At 37.8% G+C, this 17,835-nt stretch overlaps 1 protein-coding gene across 1 annotated transcript in view; it reads right to left on the bottom strand.

Annotated features, from left to right (window-relative positions):
• The window catches only part of LOC134528148 (acid sphingomyelinase-like phosphodiesterase 3b), a 270,302-nt gene that overhangs the window by 15,694 nt on the left and 236,773 nt on the right, over nt 1-17,835 (bottom strand). The window lies entirely within an intron of this gene.

Below are 17,835 nucleotides of genomic sequence, written 5' to 3'. Positions count from 1 at the left end.
CGAAAAAGACTTGAAAAAAAAATATTAAATATAGGCTTGGACCCAATTTCCTACAAGGAATTTTATTAAAATACCTACTGCCCAGTTTGCTTAAACTTATTAAACTCTTTAATACTATCAAAATCCCTTATATAATTGTGAAGTTTAATTCGCACCATCCGCCACAGCTGCCAGTGCCGTGGTTGTTAGACATTCAGTTTTACTTTTAATTTCATTGTTTTCATGAAATTACTTCTATCAAATGCCGTATGCCTAACGCTAAGATGTCACATAAAGTGACACACACACACACACACACACACACACACACACACACACACACACACATATATATATATATATATATATATGTATGTATATAACGACGGGGAGGGTTATTTTGCAGCGGCAGTGGAATGTTAATAGTGTCATTAAGTTTTTTAAGTTATAAACTATTACAGCACAATCAAATTTAAGATACGCAGGGATACCGGGTTAAAAACAACCAAGGTTAAGAATATTTACTAATTTCGCTTTTTTGTAGTGCAAATAACACAAAATTTACTATTAATAAAAACAATGATTAGCAGAAAACAAAACGCGAAAACATTGCTTCATAGAACTATTAAATCGGAAGAGTGACTTCTGAAAAAAGTGACCATTCGCGCTCCTTTCTACTGCAAACTTCTTGTGACTATGCGAAGTGCTATCCATTTGTTTCATACGCCTAGGTTTCAGGCAGTCTCTCAAACACACATAAAGACCGCGGGAAACCTACCCACCAAGCATACAGTAAAAAGTTAAGTTTTATGCCACTATAAATATTTTTATTACGACTATTCCCTTTCGTCTCCTAATTTTTGTTTGCTCTGCTTTATTTGAATCTAACATTTATTTGAAAAGTTTTTTAAGAATATTTTTGTAGAATAAATTTTTTGGTCATATTTTTATTTCTTTTATTTTTTTCCTCTCTATAGCGGGTGAGAGCTGGTGTTTAAAATATAAAACCTTTTATATTTGCAAAATAAATATAAAATGTAACACCGGCTACAAATCGAATAATTTCAAGATTAATCAAAACGTTTGTACAGTTAGGAACAAAGTTCTTGTGCAGGTACAAATCATATTCTACAAAATTTAGATGCACATGCCCACTTTTTCAAATAACAGGAAAAAACTTAAGCGTTAGATTGTAGATAAGTCAATAAACTCATTTTTAGCTTTTTCCTTCACCAGCCCAGTAAAAGTTTTGATGATAATATTTGCCGTTAACACAAAAGTAAATACCTGCTATCCCGGCTATTTAAAAAACTTCGTATGTTGACCAATATCTGTTTGTAGATAGGATGTGCGTGCTCCGCCATTGTAAAAACATGGCTTATAAAACTTTGCAAAAAAAAACAAAAAACAAACAAGTATTCGTATTCACGAACCCAGAAACAACGCTTTTCACAAAATAAACACGGTACCTTTGTGGTAAGGGTAAAGCAAACAGCTGCATCAAGTAGACTGGCGCAAATAAAAATAAAAACTTATAGTAACCAGGATAAAACAAAAAAAAATTGTTCTATGTAGTGGGTGAGTGTTCTGTCCAACCAGAATATTTAAAACCACTTAAATATACAATAAAATGTTGTAAGAATTTTTTTATGATCTTTCTCAAAAACATTCATACATACCGTGGTGTTACTGAGAAAATGTTGGTAACTTACAGAAACAGGTACAAGTATTTTGCTAAGAACTGTGAGACAAAACTTGCCAAATGCTTTCATTTCCAAAACAGCTATAAGAAATACTGTCAGCACTTTTTGACTTTTTCCCGATACATAAATCGTTATTCTTTTCCTTAAATATGATAAAACTAGGTACCAGACTAAAAGAAACTTGACTGTTCAAAATTTACCAAAATCCTGCGTTATAGCTCCAGTAATCATTTGTGCAGACTATTCGAATTCTATTGGAGTACAAATATAAATACGTAAGATCAATGCATACTTATCACGTCTTGCACAGTTTCTCAAGTATAAACGAAAAAATGTTCTATGTTATACATTGGTTTTGTTTAAGTTACAAATAGGGTGTTCAAATAACATTTAGATATTAACATACGAGCTGATGCCAAGCATGCGTTGCTATGCCTGTATAATTTTTTTTGTTAATTGTTTGAAGTAGGTACACATATACAAAGCCCCTCTCTATATATATATCTCTACCTCTCTATAAATGTCCCTCTAAAAATATCACTGCATCTCTCTATCTCTCTATATTTATAACTCTATAAATCTATATATATCCATATATCTTGATATCATTAGATATATCTATCTCTCTTTGTATCTATGTTTCTATCTAAGTATATCTAAATCCATCTCCCTATCTATATCTCTCTACATCTCTCTATATACAGTATGCGAGATTTTAAAGTTTTTGGAAATATGTTTTGAGACTGTAAGATCATTTTAGAAGTATTTTTTTTTATGCTGGTGTCAAATGTGTTTTTACTTTTCTTGTATCATGTAAGGTTTTTATGCAATTCAATTTTGATTTTTTTGACGTGACAACGTCTAATAAATCGATGAACGTCGGCTGCACGCACGAAAAAGTGTCTTGTAAGGCACATTGTCCCGTTACGCTGTGTCCCGTTGCGCTCATTGTACGCTTGCGCCGCATCTATCTCTCTTCCACTCGATTGGAACAAAAATCAATTTGACTTTTTCGAGGCACATTAAACTTGAAACACTCCCATTCGTTTCCTACTTTTCCTATCATCGTCCTATCCTTAACAGAATAACACAGATTGGAAGAAGTTAAATAGCAAACATGTATAAAAGTTATAGTTAAAATAATCTGTTCGTTAAAGTAATAAACATATTTGAATTATTGAGTGCAAATAAAAGTAAATTTATCAATTAAATAGTAGATTTCATTAATCCATACAAAATAGTGATAATTCAATAAAAATGATTCAATTTTATTCATAAATGTATGCAATCATTTCATCAATGTTTTGTTATGACGTTGTCACGTTAAATTATCGTCCGTAAACCGACTTTACAGACAACCAACTTTTTTTAAGGGGCAGTAAACACTCCTGGCTTGAACAAGCGTTTTCGGATGCTAAATTGCTCATAACGTTTTTATTACTTTGTTCATAATGACGATTGTGGCACAAATTTTAGATAGTAGTATTGTAAATGAATTATTAAAACTGAAATCATTGAAAAATGTTACGTTGCAAAGGAGAAAATTGCTAAAAACTTACAATTAATTTGGTTTTCACCAATTTTCTCTCTTGTAATGTAATATTATTGAATGGTTTTACTTTCAATAATACATTAACATTATTATCTAAATTATTTGCTACAATCTTAATCATAAACGAAGTATTAAAGAATTTATGCGTTATCTAGAATCCCAAAACGCTTGTTCATACCAGGGTTAAATAAAACCCCTTAAGTAAGTGAAATTTTGGGACAGTGAACAATTTATTTGAGTTTCATTTTAAAATCGCGTATTTTACAACCCAGTATGAAATTGCAACGCACTTGCATAACAGCGGACAATAGTATAATATATTATACTAACTTTAAAATTCTATGACTGTTACGAACACACAACGGTATCTGATAATTTAATTCATCGTCTTTGCTGATTTCAATTCAAGATCTGTCTGACGTGGGTTGAAAATTCTCTTCCTCGATTGTCTTCCTTCAGCAGTGCCATCTCTTTTAAGGATAAAGCAGAAGTCCGCTACCATCTTTACATTCCACCTACCCTGGTATCTCTGTTCCATGTCCTTTATGTCCCGGTGAAAACGTTCTACTTGTTCTTCACTGACTTAATTATGATTCGCAAGGAAAGAATCATTATGTGAATGTAAGAGTTAAAGTTTCATACTCATGTTACATCGTAATTTTATGAAATTCTCCAACATTTCTTTAACTTTTTTTGCTCCCTGGATGTTTTATGTTACCTATCTTGGCCACAACTTCTTTAAAAAAAATTTTGTCACCAAATACTGGAAGCAGTCACCTTCTTTTGGAAGTGCTTTAGTGAACTGCTTCATTAATCCAAGCTTAATGTGAAAATGAGGCAATAGTACCTTGCTTTGTTGTACAAGTGGTACATTTATTATGTTCTGTAAACCGGTTTGTAGTTTTTTTTTGGGCCAGTCTGTCTGCTTCCAGTGTTTGTCCTTGGATCTGCTGTGCCATTCACAAATAAAAAATGGCATTTTTGTGTGGCCAGATTGTAGACCAAGTAGCATACCAACAACTTTTAAATCACCGCAAATTGTCCATGAATGTTTTTCATAGTTCACGCATTTTATCAGAACTTTGATATTTTCATATGTTTCCTCTAGATGCACTGAATGCGCAATGGGCAATGAATGAACCAAAGAAATTTCCATTATGTAAAATTACACCTTTGAGAGTATTTTTGGACGAGTCTATAAATAACCTCCAATCACTTGGATCGAAGGTGGCATTAAATAAATTCAATAAACCCTCAATATCACAACAATAAACCAGAGCGTCTTCCTCTTTAAGGAAGTTTATTATTTCTTGCTCTAGAGTCCTATATCATGAGAATGAAACTCCATGTAGTAGGAGATTTCTTTCTTTCAATCTTGATCCAAGTGACTGAGCAGCAACATTGTCAATTTAAATCACGAGTTAAATAGTTAAGATCATTATGAGTGAATATTTTGGCGCAAATTTTCTTCGGACTTGTAATCATCAGCATTATCACATTCATTTTCTGAACTGCTCTCCTGTAGCACATTTTCGAGAACGCGAGGTGGAACTGAGATAGTAAGAGATTCACAATGTATAACTGGTCGTATGGCCGAAGGAATGTTAGGATATTGTGTGTCCTTCTTAGTTTTTGTGTTATGACCTTGAACGTTAACTATGCAGAAATCCAATTCATTAATATGATTTTGTGGCTCCATCTAAACTATTGTAATTGCAAAGGGCATTGATCTTTTTGTACCATTTTTCCACAGTCTGAGTCCCTCGACACATGTACGACATACCTTGTGCGGTGCCCAGTTTTTGTCTTGATCACCAAGCTTTATGCCGAAGTATGCATAATATACATTTCTCACAAAACTACTGATGTCTTGTCTTTGCTTAGTAGTTACATAATTACCACAAATTAAATAGAACCCGCTTGGGTTATTTAAACACTTACGGGAACTCATTTATAAAATATCACCTCACACTACAGAATGTAAACAATACATTACTGTTTCCTTCCTAAAGCCAGCTGGGTGTAACAAGTGTTGCCAACTATTCCCTCTTACCAAAATAAAATTTCCCCTTCGCAATAAAAATTCCCTTTGTAAAATTTACATTTAAGTAAAAAAAAAAAAAACTGTACGTAATAGGAGAAAACGGATTGCAGATCTAGAATCAGAGCAATATAATACTTTATGAACATCTAAGATCAGAGAATCATAGAAAATCATGTTGCATAGAGAGAGAGATATATATCACTCGCTTTATCTCTATATATTTCTTTATATATTTGTACAGCTCCCTCTCTCTCTTTACCGCTCTAAACCTCTCTCTATATCTCTATCTTCTATATATTTTCAAAACAGACGACTAACACACAAACAATCATTTATAGATAAATGTTTACCTATCAACATTTTTATCTATCTATTTACCTGTCACAGGTGTGACATATGTTTATAAAACACGCGCGTATTCGAAATAAACGTTGTGTCATAATTTAAAAGCAATGAGCGAAGAACTTTCGGAGATTTAAAAATTTGAAAGTACGAAATTTACATTTTTTTTCGTGTAGATTACGTGTTCCGTAATACATAATGAGTGCAAGGCGTATATATTATTCAAAATGTTATTTTTTAATTTTTTTTTTCCAATTTTTAAGTCTTGTCAGAGATATTAAATGTACCTGATTCCGTTGGTTACCAAATTTCCTTGCAACCTCACGATACATGTCATAAGATTTTCCAGTTTACGTTTTCGGATCACACTCACCGACGCGGCATTCCGAGACAGTTTCCGTCCTGGTCCAGTGGAATTGCATTACTGATTCGAGTTGCAGCATAAATTTTTCGATTGGCCAAACTCTTCCTGAGCCGGCTAGACCAATGGTAAAAGGAAGGGGTGGGGGGGATTTGGCAACGCTCCTAATTCGAAATGTTTGCTAACGGGAACAGCCGGTTGCTGTCAGCCCTTTTGGATCGCCGCCACGGACTGGAAGCTGGAACTAATTGCGCTAACCACGTCTGCAGTGAGAGAAGAGGAAAACATCTGCACGCGTGACTGTAAAATATATAGTTTGTAGTTTATCGAGTTATATAGCGTTTATAACTTACATTTAATCTGAGATACCAGGTGCCTGCTTTGCTAAAATTTTCGCCTTCAATCTACGAATAACGCTGGTTACAAAACTATCAAGGAATCTTCGTTAATTTCCGAATATCTTCGTAAGTTTACGGACTATGAGCTTATTTACTTTGAAAATATATCGAAACTAATACTTTATGTATATAAACAAAACATTCAAAAATGTGTTAAGTCTACAACAGAAACACTCTTCATGTCCACGAGTTTGTTAATGTTCAGAACGAAACATACAGCTCGGAAATTGAAATACAGCGTAGTTTCTACGACGATTAAGATACCTATTTGAAATAACGAAGAAATATTAGTTTATTTCAGTTAAATACTTCGTTTCGAATTCGGTCTGATTATTGTAATATATTACAGTGTAGGAACCAGCACCTCAACGCCAATTATCTTCCAGCCCAATGAAGGGCATACTGTTAAAAAATTACGTTTAATTAAAAAAAAAAAAATACGAAAAATTTTCCTCAAATAGACTAAGAGATCTTTGTAAGTTCAGATAACTTTTGGGGGAACTGGGCCAACACAAAGCATAAATGCTTGGGTAAGAACCCGAAAGCAATATAACTGCTAAAACATTTTTGTAATAATACAGTTGTTTTCATATAAATATAGAAATTTAGAAATATCTGCAATTTAACATGAATATTTCTATTCAATTTATAAGAAATAGTTTACACAGTTGACATACAATGTATCTTTAAACAAATCATCGACTACGTCGTAGTATATTTGTCATCGTTTAAAAATAACAATAATAATTCAAACTGGCTAGAAATCGAAATAAAACCCCTCGCATCGAAAGCCTGTACGCGCCTATGGGCCTTACTGCGCTACGGTAGGCAGGTCATAACGAGTGCACGCAACTTCAATTACATTTTAACAAAAAAATATTAAAATAGTTTTTGATGTGTAACATCTAAGATAAGGCATTTATTAGGAGTAATTTTATAAATGAAAAGGATTTCACATGGAATAGAAATGTGTAACCACGGTGCTGCCGTATATGGTGGATGGCGCGAACCAAAATTGACAAAGCCAAAGGAAAACAATTATAATAATAACTGTTTCATGAATTTTAACAAGATGCAAAAATCAGGTCAAAAGCCGGGGTTCATTATTTTTTAAAGTTTTTTTATAGGACCCGTTTTACTAAACAGGTTTTAATTCAGGTCTTCTAATCAAATGATTCAATAGTTGACTTAGCTTCTCTGGCAACGAATTCTAGCGGCGGGTGCGGAAACTACGTGTGATTCACGTCTAGAAATTTAGTTGAAAACACAATTTGCGTGTATATTTATCACGCTCGGCATCATTTAAAGAATTCTACGTAAAAAAATTCGTATCCGAGTTTCTTATTATAAGTGTATTTCCAACATTAAAACTCATGAATTTGCGCGTTACGAGGTTAGATGTTACACATATCTGGCTCGTACTGAAAGATTTTCTTATTTACATCATTAAACTGCAATTGCTCCTACACCGCACTTAGAGTCCTCTCGTTAATGCAACAAGTACAAGCAGATAATATGGAATAACGTGTAGAAACATTACTGATAAAATTTACAAATTTCTACTAACTCGCAGTAGAGAAATACGGGTACGCAACATTTCAAGGAATTTTTCATTCGTATTTAGGAAACCATGGTTTTTTAATAAGTCAGGTCACTCACCGTCTACCACGGGGATTCACGTTCGATTCCGTTAGGTATGACGTCATTATAGAACAACGAAAAAAAAATAGATGCTCAGAGCAAATAAACATAAACTAGAGGGACAGGATTATCGTCACCAACGTTGCTATAATTGTAGACTCGAGTTGAACCTTAACTGTGTACTTATTTTAGCTACAAAATTACTTGCCGGAAACACAGACGGCATCAGCAGCGCTCTATGGCATTATAGTACATTTGCATGCTTGCACAATTGTAAACTTGCGCACTTGTGTAATTGCACTCTTGCGTACTCGCTCAAAAAAACTCACACTCACTCGCATACTTCCGCAGTCGGATACTTGGACACATGCTTAAAATCTCGCATACCTTTTGCACTCGCCTGTATCGCCTTTACGCTTGTATAATTGCATACTTGTAAACATGTTTTAAATATACGTTTACTTTACCAATTTCCTAACCCTATATAAGTTAACTTACACTTCTAACGCACGTGACGGTCACGCTCCTCATTTTTTATAGGTAAGTAAACGTGGCGGACGTTTCCGTGGAACCAGTGGGTTTGCTCGGGTTAGTCACGTTTCACTTCCTCCTCCTTTTTATCCACCCTTCTAAATCATTCTTAATTTGTTCGGAATCAGTTTTGCTACTTCTGTTCGAATGCACAGAGTTACTTCACATGTGACTCCCTGTACCCGACCATGCAGTGGTTTCTCCGCAGCCATCACCAGTGATGCGAGTAGATCTCAGGCTCTAGTACCTGGTTCCCTGAAAAGGTACACGTGGAAAGTGGCAAGTTTAATTCAATTTAATTTCCATACACTATGAATTAGTAAGAGGGTATTTCCCAAATAGTTAATTCTTGTTAATAGAGGGAAATTGCGCTTGTGCCAATCTAAGCTGAGAGCGTCAAACCCACTCACCTCCCTGCAGCACACCGTATAGCTGAATGCCACCTGGGTAAGAACGAGACCTAAACTACCTCGATGGATGAGTTACTGTCTACCACACCAGGGCCTTTCGCTGGTCTGAGGACCTTCAGTGCCTGCCTCAAGCCGGAGGCTTCAAAAAATCCCATTCTGGTCCAAACAAATTGCAATCATGTAAAACAAACTTACTAATATTAGACTAAGTCCCCAAATATTATTGTTTTTTTTTCCTTTAATGATCACATCACTTAGTAAGAGGTAAGAAATCATTGGTAGCTGGTATTTAATTTTTTTTTTTACTTAGGTACTTGTGAATAAAGACGACCTTAATGAGGTTTGAAATTTAATTTAACTCGGAAGACCTAACTCACGGGAAGATGACTTACCTGCACACTGCACACGAATCTTCGGCGGTCTCACGAAGGGGCGAATGTTTCTTACAAAAATGGGGTTTGTAGTCCGTATTTATTACCGGGCAGTATCTCACTTAGAATACAGAATATTTGTTCAGTTGTTGAAGGATTTGAATAGTGAGCCAAACGTCCCTGGTTTTATTTCTGGACGAATTTGAAGAAATTTCACTACCACCATACTGCAGAAGGCAATGGCAATACTCAAAGTAAATCCCAAGTGTGCCACGGCTTTTATTATCGTGGTGTAACCTGTGGTCACCATGTTTGTATAAGAGCATTAAGGAATAATCATCAGCGCCTTACTTAGAGACAAGTACAGTCATCAAAAATATTCAATGCAGCTGGAATTTCTATCTTTTTTTGTGTTTATGTTTTTCATAACCTCTGATGTTTCCCCATCGAGGTTAAACGTGACATGACGTCCAATAAAATTCCAGTTTCATCTCGTTACAAGTAAATAAGGACTCTCAATTATCTGTCACGTTTGTCCACCTTCCATCCGTCCGACCATCAGTTCATCTGGCATACAGTCGACCAATTGAAAATATTTCGCATGTCTGTATACATTATGTTCCCGCTTCGATGCTGCAAACTGAATATAAGACTTCAATTTTTACGATCATGAAAAATAAGCAAACATGAATTATTAAAAAAAAATTTTCGCTCGTATATTTATTGAAATAAATTTTCTTGTTACAGTGCATTGTTAATTAAACTTCTTTGAACCGGTCGATTTTGGTTTCAAACATCAAACTTCAAAACATGTTCTAAATGGAATAAAAAAACAAGCTATGGAAGCAGCTTAACAAATAAATATACTTTAAAACCCCACAAATATTATTATTGTTATAATTTCATACTTTCGTCGAAAAGTTGAAGCTCGGGAAGCTTTTGTGGGTGAACGGATGGAATTTTTCCTGGCTTTCTGATGGACGTGATGTCACGTGGTTGACGGTCTGACTGGAAACGGACGGATGCGACGGATCTCTGTGACTCCATCTTAAATCTTCAGTGGCAAGATTATATCACCTTCGGAAGCTTATTTCGGCTGTCTAGAATTACCGTGTGCATGACCTCAGAACACACGTAGCTAATCACCTAATTGTTTCTGGCTTCTGCTTTCAGGAATTTAAAAATTATACTGCCTAAGAAAATACCGTGATATTCTAGTAGGGACTAGGGAGTATTTTGAAGTACCACGATAAAAAAAAAAGAGGTGATAAAACCCTAAGCATATTTCAGCTATTATTTTCTTAGACTTAATGCTGACACATTGATGAACTCTCGGAGTACTAAGGACAGCAGATGTTTTAGCACAGTGGTCGTTAGAGTTCTGCAGGAGCAACCGAGAGGGATGGTCATCCCGTGATATCCTTCCCAAAAGGAGTTGACTTATCGACCCCGCCCGAAGAATCTCGTTATGTAAGGAAACTACCCGTCTTAGACTATTGTGGGAATCATCTGCCTGTAACTACGAGGACACTATGTCGGGCTGCTGTATGACTTTACTGTTAAAACATAGAAAAGTACTTAATCTTTTTTCGTGACTGTCAAGTCTAAACTTCTGACACAAGTAACCTGAAGGTGGCTGTGCTTACTTTGGTTTAGGTTTGCTGGCATAGTGATTTTCAAGTACCGGAAAATATTCGCGAATGCAACTATCGATCCGTTAAAATTCTGACGCTGGTTCTGCAGTTGGTTCGCAGTTCATCTGTAGGACTCTGGGCCCAATACTGACTATCAAAAACAGGACCATCTGATCACAGGATATCTATTCGAGATGTTTCACAGGCCAGCAATCCGCGAATGGTTTTCCAGTTTATAATCATTTGGAATTGTTACCCGACAGTAACTCTCTGGGAAGAAGCGGCAATAAGTATAAAAAACAGAGAAAGGCGCTAGGCGCAGTTCGGTTCCACCTCTGGACAAAATCATACCAAGGGTATCATATTGATTTAAATTAGTTATAAATATATTTAATACAACGGTCTTTAAACACAAATGACTTTGTAGTCTTTTTGGATTCCTTTCGAAACAGAACATTCCTCTTACTTGCGTGTTCTATAGTTCCGAGCTTATTTACTAGTCATGTGAGACGACATATTTAATTATTTTGTAATTTTTATTTCAATACCGATTTGCACCTGTATTCTGGGGAATATTTTTACTGTCTCACTTTGGATAAAACCAGTGCTCCACAAGCTCTTCACAGTGACAACCGAATCAATGTTTTTGCTAAATGCGCCTACACTGGCACGATAATGTCACAGGCAAAAACAAATATTGCGCGACAATCACCTACAAACATGGTCTATCCATTTTGGGCTCAACCACTGTCGACGCATTATTTGTTCCTTAGTTACTAGCGATGCAACTATGACGGCATTTTGTCGCACAAGAAAGAAAGTCCGACCGACTATCACGGTAACGAGGAGCGAATAGTCGTTTTCACGTCGAAAGAATTGTTTGTCGATTTTTGACGTGATAACGTCCTATAAATCGATGAACGCCGGCTGCACGCACGAAAAAGCATGACTCATTGTCACGTTCCGCCTGAGCCGAGCGTGCAAGAACCGGCCAACCACCGTGCGAGAAAATCTTCTATAATATCAAACAGGTTAAGGAGGGCTTTTTAAATGATTGTTCGTGATTATATTTAAACAAATTATTTAAATTAAATTTGCAAAACCTGTAAATAATATTTGAAAATTAAAAAGTATGCAATTTTACATCAATGTTTTCTTATGAAGTTATCAGTATAATTATCGTCCGTAAACCGACTTTACAGACAAACCCCCCCCCCCTTTTTTTTAATTTTTCAGTGGTCGCTTCCACGAATGCGGGCCGGCCGCGGGGAATTTCAGACGCCGCTTTCAACCGCCGCCTTCGGACCGTTCCCATTCCGTCTCCACGGCGAGGCATCGGACTTCTCGGCCGGAAGTTTTGATATCGAGCCAAAAGCGAGGGAACCTCTCGGCGTTAAGGTCGCTGGCTGGTCGATTTTGTGGGGCCGGGAGGGTGGTGGGAAGAGGAGAGAGACGGGGAATTGCGGATGATGTGCAGGGGAGAAGGGGTTTAAAGAAGGTGGTGGTGGGGGGGGGGGTAAGTTTAACAACGCCGGGAGCTTGATGGGAACGCCCGTAATGTAGCATTTTAAATGCGGGATCGACTAGCTGTGAATTATGCAGGCCTCATTCCAAGCACAGCTCCCTTGGAATACCTTTTGGCCTCTCTCTCTCTCTCTCTCTCTCTCAACCCTTTTTGCGGTTTCGCGAAAGGCCCTCCCCCTCCCCCCCCCCCCCCCCGAAGAAAAAGAAAAATGGGACAGGGTGCAGGTAAGTACTCGCCCTGATTCCTAGCACATCTAGGGGATGCGGAGGAAAGGAGAGAAGGAAGAGACAGTGTGGCCCATTCGAAAACAGACGTGGGGTGGAGGCTTATCTGAAGATTCGCCCACCACTTACTTTACAAACTAAATAAATGCGAATGAAATCGTAATTTGTCTCCGTAAAAAGAAATTCAACTACAGAACGACTTCCTAGTTTCCCGGATTCAATGAAAAGTTTTTTTTTTTTTTTCATTTTCAATTCGTTTAATGTTTTTCATTACTTTTCTTTCACATTTGCGTTCTGAGCCACACGATATAATTTAAATATCACTTTAAGTAAAATCGTTTAGCGAATAGACTATTTACGCCTTGATTCACGAAAATATTTTCAACAGATATCTCAATGACCATCATGTATACCTACAGTTTAGCTATGTAATGTATTTATTTATTCAAAATTTCCTTCCCTTTTTTTTAATTTTCAAAAATAATGTGTAAATTTTTCCAAACAATTTATACCCATATCAAATTTAAGCCCCTGAGTAACAAGTTCTATTACTTAGGTTTCAGCCGATAACAGACTAAAAATAATTCTTATTCAAACCATTGCATTTACTGTCGCACTAATATGTATAATAATCGTAAAAAAAGTGTTACTTAAAATTAAAGTGCAAACATTATAAGCCATTGAAAAATCCAAGGAAATCACATCATTAATTTTTATTTTGAACAGTAATTAAACTATGCTAATTATGAGGAAAGAAGTAATTTAATGATTTCCGGTTGCAACTAAATATGAGATACAGAGAACCAAAAACCAAAATGAACTTGGAAACCTAATCCTGCGTGCGAACGAGTCAGCGCAGCGTCCTGAAAATGCCCCATATCGCTCAGTTTCAAGTTAAATTTCGTACTGTAACGGAAAAAGTATAACTTTGAAAGAATATTTTTCATACTATTGCGAATGTCAACTAAGCCGGTATCACACTAACTAGTTGAATCGGATTAGAAGCCACTTTCTTCTAGATAAATGGTTTATATTGTTAGAGTTTAATGTTGGGGAACTAGGTTCGTAAGGGATAGCCAAATTGAGTTTTATTACAGTTTTATTAATTACTAATATTTACGTTGCTAATAAATAATTATACTTAAAAAATGTCTGATAACCAATCACTGGCACTTAAAAATGTTTATTAGCAAGTCACTCAATGTCTTCAAGTTCCACAGCTCGCACTCCTTACTGGAGCTAGGCTCGACAGTTATTCGCCCCTTACCATGCGTCTGTCCACACACACACAGTCTCGCGCCACTCAGTTCTCACGGTCCCGTCGCTACACGTCGCGTCACTCTCGAGGGGGTCTCTCACCCTCTTCGCCGATGTCCCACTTCCCTTCACTCGCGGAACCCTCCGAACCCTTGGAACTCCCGCGGAAGCTGGCGTCATCGTTTATATCCCCAAGGCGTCCTTCTAGATGAGACGAGAGCAGCTGTGACGTGTCACGTAATCATGGGCCGACCCCACGTCCGAAACACTCAGAACAGTGACACTTATTCACGCCACTCCTTGCGGTGGCCTCGGAAAACCCACCGAATTCCCAGGCCGCTAAAAGGCAAGACTGGTAGAGAAGGAGGTTGGCCCGAGAGGGCCGGTTTGAGTAACGGTACTTCCAAGGGCTGCTCGTGACGTCACTGCGGCGCAGGAACCGGCCAGCTGAGCTCTCAGCTAAGGGCAAAACCTACATCTTTCACTCGTTTTCACGCCGATACAGCTACTGTGTTGGAACATATATCAAACAGTTTCTTTATATCTCACACAGTTATGTGGCTGTCACAATTTGGAGAGGAAAAATAAATAACTTTGTTACGAGTATATATACATAATAACAGTTTCATGCGCATCGTGTTTCATGCTCGTGCAAGCGATTCGTCGGACAAATTCTAATAATACCTACTCGTATTTGTTTTTTTGTTTGCAAGGTAATTATATTATATTATAATTATACTATGTATGTTTGAAACTTATTTTAAGGATACTCCTAAAGTGACTAAGTGAGCATTTCTGAAGACGGTCATACAAATACCAATAATCTAATAATTTACTATATTGTAGACTAAGACGTTCATTTTTAAGTAGTGTAGAAACTACACGCTGTGTTTATTACCAATTCGGCCTTACTGATATGAACACGAGACGGGAGTGCATAAATTGACTAGAAAAAGAAATAAACCATGGCTCGAAAAATGCGCATACCATTGTATATTGCTCATATGCATGCAGTTATAACATTTTGTCACTCAAACAAGCACATTGACGAATATTAATATATCAGTTACCTTAATTTCTGGTTTTCTGAACAAGCTGTGCAAGCTTCTTCTGCCTTTTCTTTTCCGTGCTTGCAATTTTTGCTTGACGATTTAAATGCCGAAGTCTAATAAAAGTTCTGGTTCTTGCAAACTTCATTAAAACTTTTTTGTTAACATCTGGAAAATGTTCTACTAGTATTTTAGTATATTACTAGGATTTTCAAACGTTGTACTAGCTGGTGTTATATTTAGTTCTTTCCACAAGCCTATATTACTTCCGCCCATGTCACTGACCATCGCAACGACACAAAATGGCCGTTCCTCGAGCGCTCTTATAACATCGAAAAGAAGATCTTTTGTTATCTTTCTATCGAAGTCGTAAAATATTGGCTGTTTCCACTTGGAAGCTAGTCCTCGAGCCATTATTACTAGTGCGTTTATATTTGGCCCAAGTATTCTATCGTCACTTTGGTCGTAACATAATCTTGAATCTACACTCATCTCGTCAAATGACAGAATTGTTATGCGCTCTGTTTCAGTCATGATTTTAGTCGTAGCTTCAAGGACTGCTAACACTTCAGTTTGAATTCCTGGCATACATTTTAAATTCCTGGTCCATTTTCGAAGAGTTGACAATCCCGGAAGTGGCAAGCCTACTTTATTTTTCATGTAAAGATAGGCTTTCCGAGAAATTGATCTTAGAGTAATTGCTGCTGCTATGTCTTCTTTTCCCCAGCAGCATTTCTTTTTGGTTATGAATCTTTCAATTTGTTTTGGCGTGAAAACATTTTTCAAAATATTCCGCAATTCAGTTTTAACTAATTTTGGACATCGCTTATGCAGAATTTTAATTTTCAATAACTGTTGTTTCAACATTTTGTTTTCCATTTCCAAGCGCTTTTCAGATTCTCGCCTCCGTATTATTTCATTTTCCAGGTCAGATACTTTCATTTTTAATATCATTATTCAAAACAGGCGAGACGGCCCAACCTTCTTCTCTACCAGTCTTGGCTAAAAGGGTCATTGACAATGACCTGAGGCGGTACGGTGCAAGGGGAGCGGAATGGGGGGGAGAGGGTAGCGAGGACCCTTGTAATCCGGCCAGGCACACGTGGCATGCCTTACGTCATCGGACGGCGCGTGACGTCAGTGGCCGTGCGGGGCCGCCAGCCAGCTACAAACCTGGCGCGCGTCGCGGTCCTGTCTGCGTTCGTAACAATTTGTTAAATTTTTGATAAATTTAACTTCATGCATTCTTAAAAAACCTGCATTGCGCACTCCAAGGAAAGCGGTCAAAAGAATATTCAGTCAAAGAAAAAAACGCAGCGGAAGGTTTAGCCGCAGCGGTAGAAACGCGTGGTGTATCAGGGTGGGTTTTGAGGGGAGGTCGTTTCTGGGATAGAAGTTTGTTGCATTGGGGGTGTAAATACACAGGACCAACAACTGTCGAGGCCTTATCTTCGGAGAAGTTTAACCCCAACCGCCAACTCAGGCCTCTGCACCGTTTATAGACGTCGAAACGACGACACTTGTGTTGCGTTTTCGTCGTAGGGGGTGGGGGGAGAGAGAATATATATATTTTTTTTTATCCTCGAATGCACTATCGCCACGCGCGTGTCTCGGCGAATGCCCCACCGGACTGGGTAAAGTGGGGTTTCCTGGCGGTTCGGGGGTTCGAGGGGGAGGCACATTAGACCGCTGATAAGAAGGAGAATATCCACTCTCGTCTTCCTTCCACTACTCCCCTTGCCCGAGGACCCGCATTATGTAAATTGCTCTGAATAGGAAGGAATGGCCGAGAAAGGGGTTTGAGATGGGAGCAAGGAAGAGACTCAAGTAGGAGGACGGGTGGGGGGTTGAGTGGATAGCACGGCCGAGAAAGGAAGGGGGTAGGAGCTAGGATCGGGGAGAGGGGCTCATATTGTCAGAGAACACTCTCAACTGTGGCCGAAAGCATCCCGGCCGCTATGACCGGGATTAACACAGCGAGCGATAAGACGGCACGAACAGCTATAGCTCTATCCCTCCGCGAGAATAGTGTGGAACATCTGGCTCCGCTAATGACCGCGGGGGGTCTTCCTCGCCTCCCCCTCTCCCACCTCGTCGTAACATTTCAATGGCCCGTTCTACAATAATACGGAAACGGAGACTAATCACGTAATACGGAGATGGATCACGTAAACCCAGGTGGATCTACCGGAACATTTCACTATCGCGTCTGCTGCTTCCACAATGCACGGAAACGCAATGGCAACCAATGAGATTGCATTCCAAGGTTACGAAATATTATTTTAATTTAAAAATATATATATTATGCTTTGCGATCTTAGCACTGGCAGAATTTACATACATATTAAAAATAAATGACAAAGTTATAAGAGAACACTAGATTTTCTTGTTTTTGGAACAATTTTTAACGTATTTAGAACATAAACAAATATGGCTATCACCTCTGCCAGGTACCCGGCTTCTATTGGTTGTACGCAGCAACGTTAACGGAAGAGCTCTGCATTGCCGAGCTAGTCCGTCTCCGTTTGCGTGTTATTGTAGTAAACGTTATTTGTGAGATCCGTCTCCATTTCCGTGACGTTGTAGATCGGGTCTGAAGGTTTTTATTCTGCTCTCAATCTTTTCCACCACGAGCCGGAGCTACATGGCCGCGCTAGAACTCACAAGGGAGAACGGGGACTACCGTAAATTATTATGTTTGAATTTTTTCGTGTTTTGGCACGCATTTCAACTGAATTTATAAAATAACTGTGAGCGAGTATTTCAGCACTCGTCAGAGATTTCTAACATCCTACCTCGGTGACGATAAACATT

The sequence above is a fragment of the Bacillus rossius genome, chromosome 1 (genome assembly GCF_032445375.1).
Source record: "Bacillus rossius redtenbacheri isolate Brsri chromosome 1, Brsri_v3, whole genome shotgun sequence".
Taxonomy (NCBI): domain Eukaryota; kingdom Metazoa; phylum Arthropoda; class Insecta; order Phasmatodea; family Bacillidae; genus Bacillus; species Bacillus rossius.
Note: the sequence above shows the minus strand (reverse complement) of the source record. Positions and strands in the feature narration are given on the sequence as shown.